This window comes from Vombatus ursinus, unplaced genomic scaffold, assembly GCF_900497805.2.
Source record: "Vombatus ursinus unplaced genomic scaffold, bare-nosed wombat genome assembly UNPS02014932.1, whole genome shotgun sequence".
NCBI lineage: Eukaryota > Metazoa > Chordata > Mammalia > Diprotodontia > Vombatidae > Vombatus > Vombatus ursinus.
Window position 1 is genome coordinate 7,034,517 of NW_020954710.1, and position 6,000 is coordinate 7,040,516.

The window sequence follows — 6,000 nt, forward strand, 5'->3', positions numbered from 1 at the left end:
CCTCAGGGATCGCCTTTCCTTCATCTCAGGGCAAAGCTCCTCCCTGGCAGGCAGGGTCCACAAGTCTCCTAGCTGTGTTCGTTGGAGGCTGGATCATTAATTTGGAGCCTGAGTCAGAAGGGACATCCATCAATCAGCATTAGCAATAAGCATTTATTTATTTAAAAGTAGGGAACCCTTTGTGAGGTGCTTTGTCCAAGCCTATTTGACAGATGAGGAAACTGAGGCCCAGCGAACCCAGGACCCCTTATTCCACATCAAGCCCGCTGTCCACTAAGTCCCTTTATGCGCCCCTCTTCCCCAAGTGGAGTTTTTCCTGTTCCCTCCTTGCTTCTCTGGGTTTCAAAGCGGGTAGTGAAGGTGATGGGGGAGGCAGGGAATGGCAGGAGAGGGAGCGACCCTAAATAAAAACAGGAAACTGGGTTTTAGAGAAAAAAAAAATAGATGTTTCATTGAGCCCGAGTTACGGGTAAGAGTATAAAAAAAACCCCTCGAGTCAGGAAATGCGAGGCTGATCAGAGGTTTCGCCGTAACCTCCTCGCTCACAGAGCCTCAGCAGGAGAGCTGTAAACATGTGGTGAACTCCCCCTGCATGCAATGAATGAGACGCGAGCCCGGGCCGCTGGCCCCGCTCCATTTTTCTGCCTTGATTCATGGCTAGGGGGTGGGGGTGGGGGGAGGGGACCAAGGCGAAGGGACGGAGGACAGGGACTCGGAGGGAGGGGCAAGACCCTTTCTCCTTCGTGAACCCCGACCGGCCCCCCGAGCTCCAGACGATGCTCCTAGCCTAGACCGACACGATTAGCTCTCTCTCCCCGCGAAAGTGATTCCCAGCCACCCCGCCCGGGGTCGGTCATTTACCAACCAGCCTGGAAAATGTTCCTCTGCTAAGGGTTAATTCTAGCCCGTCCCTTTCCCCCCACAGTATATTCCCCGCAATTAACCCTGGCCCCAGACCGGCTCTGCATTCGCCCTTTCCATCCATCCGCAGTGGAGATGCAAGGGCGGAGAGGGCACAGCTTTGCAGGCAGCCCGACAGCTGCACTGCGATGCATCCCCGGGGCCCGCCCGGCCTCCTGTCCTCCCTTGACCTCCCGTTGCACCCCCTCCCCTTGAAGCATCCCATCCCAGACCTTAAGCCCAGCTCCATTTCCTCCTCCTCCTCCCATCACCCAAAGAGAAAAAAAGAGGCGGTAGCTTACAGGCCTGGAGAAGGAGACAGAGAGGCAGGCAGGCAGGCCGGCAGGCAGGCGACAACGGCCCAGCGGGAGGCAGCCAGCCAGCAAGGAGGGTGTCGAGTATGAGTGAGAGGCGTATGCAACCGGCCTGCTCACACCCGGCACCCTCAACTTCCTATTTTGTTTCCTTTCTGCTTGCAACAGGAAAAACAACAACTTCTACTGTCCCCCTCTCCCTGACATCCCCCTTCAGCCCCAGCCTCTGTCTGCAACTGAAGGTGGCACTGCCCTAGGTTGGGCTCTCACTCACCAACAGCAGAAGGCAAAAGAACCCCAGGAAATTCCTAAGCCTGACAGGGTTTCACACTCCCATGGAGGAAGTTATAGATGCTGGAAAGAAACCTCAGAGGCTATAGAATGGACCCCTTCCTTTTACGGATGAGGAAACTGAGGCTGGGGGGGGATGACTTATGAAGGGTGTGACCATATTCTTCAGAAGTGTCAGAGAGAGGATTTGAACCCACGTCCCTTGACTCCAGCACCAGTGTTTTTTCCACAATCACACCCCTCCTCTATTAATTAAAACCGGTTAGTTGAGGACTGGATAAGGCCTCTGGTTTATCCCAGCACACAGTCTCCATCCCTCCATCTCCAAGCAGTGCATTGGATTATTCAGTCGGGTGTTTGAAAGCTTCTCTGTTTGAAAGAACTGTTTCATTTGGATGTCTTAGGCACTTTCTTACTCAGAGACTTGGAAGCTGAGGAAGAAACTCAGAAAGGCAACATAGAGAGTATGAAATAGTAACGTCAACAATAACAGACATTGAGCCTTTTAAGGTTTGAAACACCTCACAGGCACCTCTCATTTGAGGCAGATCAAACATTGATGAGATTAGAGAGGGTCACCAAGGAACTCGTCACTATCTTCACTAAATTCAAGGTGTCAGAGCAAATTATTGGAAAGATCACTGGCTCGAGAGGCACAGGCTGCTATTGTTTAGTCCTGTCTGACTCTTCATGGCCCCCTTTGGGGTTTTCTTGGCAGAGGCACTGGAGTGGTTTGCCATTTCCTTCTCCAGTTTATTTACAGATGATGAACTGAGGCAAACAGGGTGAAGTGACTTTCCCAGACTACTTAGCATCTGAGGCCGGATTTGAACTCAGGTCCTTCTGAATCCAGGCCCTGTGCTCTATCCACTGTAAAAACTAGCTGCCCAGCAGTCTGAGGACCTGGATTCAAATTCCACCTCTGTGATTCTGTGACTAGTGGACAAGTAATTTACCCTACCTGAACCTCAATTTCCTTATCTGTATAAAGAGGGGGTTGGACTAGATGATATCTCTTCCAGCTCTGAGCTTTGGGAGTGATGCTCATGGATAGGATGGTAAGGAAAGAAGAGAACATTGGACAGGTTAGATGAACCAATGCAATGATCAGTGTTGTGATGACAAGAGTTGAGATTAATAGAGCACCTTGTCTACAGCACGGCACAGGGCATAGAGCCAACCTCAGAACCAAGAAAACTTGAGTTCAGATCCTCCGGCAGCCACGTACTTCTGGTGGTGTAACCATCACGAAACCTCTCAGTGTTCTAGGCCAGAGGTGTCAAAGATACCAAGAGCCACATATGGCCCACAGCAATCCTGAGGGTGGCCTAAATCAGATTAAAATGAAATTGAGAAATGCTTAGCAAAATAACTAAAGATACAACAAAACATAGATAATATCAACATGGGGTTTTCCAAGTCAATGTGGTGCCCCCAGGGATCTTATATATGGTTTAATGGTGCCCATTTTATTTTGAATTTGATATCACTGCTCTAGACAGCTCCCTTGAACTAAAAGTAGCCAAGAAGATGCCTTCTGGGTTGGTGAAGTGAGTTTGCTCATGGTCTGTTGCTGTAATAATGAATCGCAGAATAGTCCCCATCCCAATACTCCACAAAATGCATTACATCTCTTATTGTTTGACCCTCACACCAACCCTGTGATAGCTGAAAAAACAGCTACCTTTGGCATGTTGTTTTCCTCCATTAGATTGTAAACTCTTTGAGGACAAGGACTATTTTTCTTTCTCTTATTTGTACCCACAGAGCTTTAGCATGGTGCCTGGCACGTAATAGGTGCTTAATAAATGTTTATGGAACTGAATAATTGAATTGAAGTGAAGTGCTTTGCCAATGACCACACAGGCTGAGGTAGATTTCAAAGCTCGGCTCAAGGACCAGCATTTTTTACATACTTTCACTTTGAGTTTTGTATCCTTATTGCTGGGTGCAGTGCCTGGAACAGTAGCTTGTGTGTTGACTGACCTATTGAACGTTGAACTTATCCACATGGGAGTCACCACAAGAGACTCTGAGGATACAATGACAAAGATGAGAACAAACCCCCTCGAGGAGCTTATGTTCTCCTGAGAGATACAATGTATAAGTAGAGATGTACATATAGTGTAACATGAGACCGTTCACAGCTGGGTGATAGGTAAGGTCTCATGCAGGAGGCAGCGTTTTGAGCTTCACTCTAAAAGAAGCTAGGGATTCTAAGATGTATTGGTGAGAATGGAGGGCATGCCAGGTATGGAGAACAGCCAGTACAAAGGTGTGAAGGCTAGTGATAGAGAGCTAGAGGTGACATCCAGGGGGTAGCTGTTAAGGGATGGACACCCCACGGCATCAGGGGAAAGAAGATGCTTTTCAGGAGTCACTTTATTGATTGGTACTGTCTCTAGTGGACAGAGCAAACCCCATGAGGGGTGGGGGGTGGGGGTAGAGGTCAGGAGGGCTATGACTTTGAATTCTGCCTCAGACTCTGTGGCTATGGGTAGACTTACAGTCCAGAAAGGACAGTAAGCCTTAAGTGTTCTAAAGAAAATGATTGAGTGATTATATCTTTACCATAGAATTTGGTCACAAACAACTTTTATTCTGATGAACTAGGGTGCAATGGAACCTGAGTTTACCTTAGCCCTGCCCTGTTTGACTTTGGGAAAACCATCTCACACCTCTGGGCCTCAGTTTCGCCATCTGTAAAGGAAGGGGTTGGATTAAATAGTCTCTGAGGCCCCTTCTGACCCTAGAGCTATGAGCCTGAGGTGCATGTACTCCCTGAGTGACCCTGGGTAAAATCACTTCTCTCTAGGCCTCAGTTTCCTCATCTGTAAAATGAGTTTGGGTGAGATGACTTTGAAGTCCCTTTCAGTTCTGAAACTATAAGACAATTACTCTGAAGGCAGACTAGATGAAAAGGTGTTTAATTTCTCACTTTAGGGAAGGAAGAACACAAGCCGTGTTTTTGTGGTAGAGGGAGAATTATCAGAACCTCATCCCTACCCAAAATGGAAAGCCACTAGGTCTCGACCTGAGTCCTTTTGGTCTTGTCTAATCTCCACTGTTCTTCAAAACTGATACTTGACCAGTTTTCTCAAAGAGTTTCTTTCTTCCTCCTAAGCTGACCTCACCTGCACAGCCTGGTTTCCCTCCCAATATCAAGAGGAACCAGCATCTCTGCTCAGCTGTGAGATTTTGCAAGATCGGAATTTACTCCCTCCCCCCAGCACAAGTACAACGGCCCTATTCACAGCCCTCAGCCTCTCAGGCTGCCCTTTCCTGGATGCTCCCATGCTCTAAATGGTTAGACTTGTAGCTAGATGACTTAGGTTCAAAACCCAGCTCTGATCCTTACCACTAATTAAACACCCCTGTGCCTCAGTTTCCTTCTCCATAAAAAAAGATAGACTAGATGACCTCTAAGGTTCCTTTTGGAAGCAGTTAAGTGGCTCAGTGGAGAGAGCATTGGGCCTGGAGGCAGAAAGACCTGAGTTCAAATCCAGCCTCAGATGCTTCCTAGCTGTGTGATCCTGGGCAAGTCACTTAACCCCATTTGCCTCAGTTTCCTCATCTGTAAAATGAGCTAGAGACTCCAGTATCTCTGTGAAGAAAACCCGAAATGGGATCGTGAACTGGATACAACTGAACAAGGTCCGTTTTAGCACTGAACCTAAGATCCTAGAAATTTTGCTCCCCCCTCAAGCAGAAATTTCCTGATTCCTATTTCTTAAGACTATCTCCTCTCTTCCTTTGTCCCCTCAGCAGGTTGATTTAGGATCATTATAGGATCCTTGATCTAGAGATGCCTGGAACCAGGAAACTGAGGCCCAGAGAGGTCAAGTGATTTGCCCATGACTAAACAGAGAGTAAGCCGCAGAACTGGGATTTGAATTCAGGTCCTGAGGCACCAATCAGATGCATTTTTTCTTCTGTTTTGCCATGATTTTCAAATAAGGCTCTCAAATCTTGGGGACTCCTCTTTACCAGCTGAGTGGTCCTAATCTAGGAGGTGCCATTGTTCCCAACATTTCTTCCTCCACCCCTCCTCCACTTACCAAGTCAGCCCCTAGGGCTTACTAGAGCGTAGACTATCAGTACTGGAAAAAAGTCTTCCAAGGCCCCTGGGTCTCAGACTCACGCTAGTCAATGCCTACCTGACTAATTGCCCTCTGCAATTCAATTCAACAAACATGTATTATGGGCCTACTAAGTGCCAAGCTGGAGACTGTAGAGCCAGCCTTGGATCCAGGAAGACCTGAGTTCAAATCTGGCACAGTCTCATGAGTCACCCAGAACAAGCCAATTCACTTCTCAATGCTCCAAGTAACTCTAAGGAGGAAGGCGGTGGAAAAAATGGTGACTCAGGAGTCAGAGGATCTGAGTGTGAATCCTACCTCTGACACTCATCTGTGTGACCTTGAAAAATCACTTGGCCTCACTGTGCTAAGTCAGCATGTCTCCCACTGCCACGTCTTCCCTCCTTCCCAATTAT

At 48.0% G+C, this 6,000-nt stretch overlaps 1 protein-coding gene across 2 annotated transcripts in view; it reads right to left on the reverse strand.

Moving 5' to 3' along the window:
• Window positions 1-1,316, reverse strand: part of PIK3CD (phosphatidylinositol-4,5-bisphosphate 3-kinase catalytic subunit delta) — a 72,345-nt gene extending 71,029 nt beyond the window's left edge. For both annotated transcript variants that reach the window (XM_027843858.1, XM_027843856.1), the window contains exon 1: window positions 1,203-1,316. The gene's annotated coding sequence lies outside the window, so the exon portion shown is untranslated. The remainder of the gene's footprint in view (window positions 1-1,202) is intronic.
• Window positions 1,317-6,000: the final 4,684 nt, after the last annotated feature.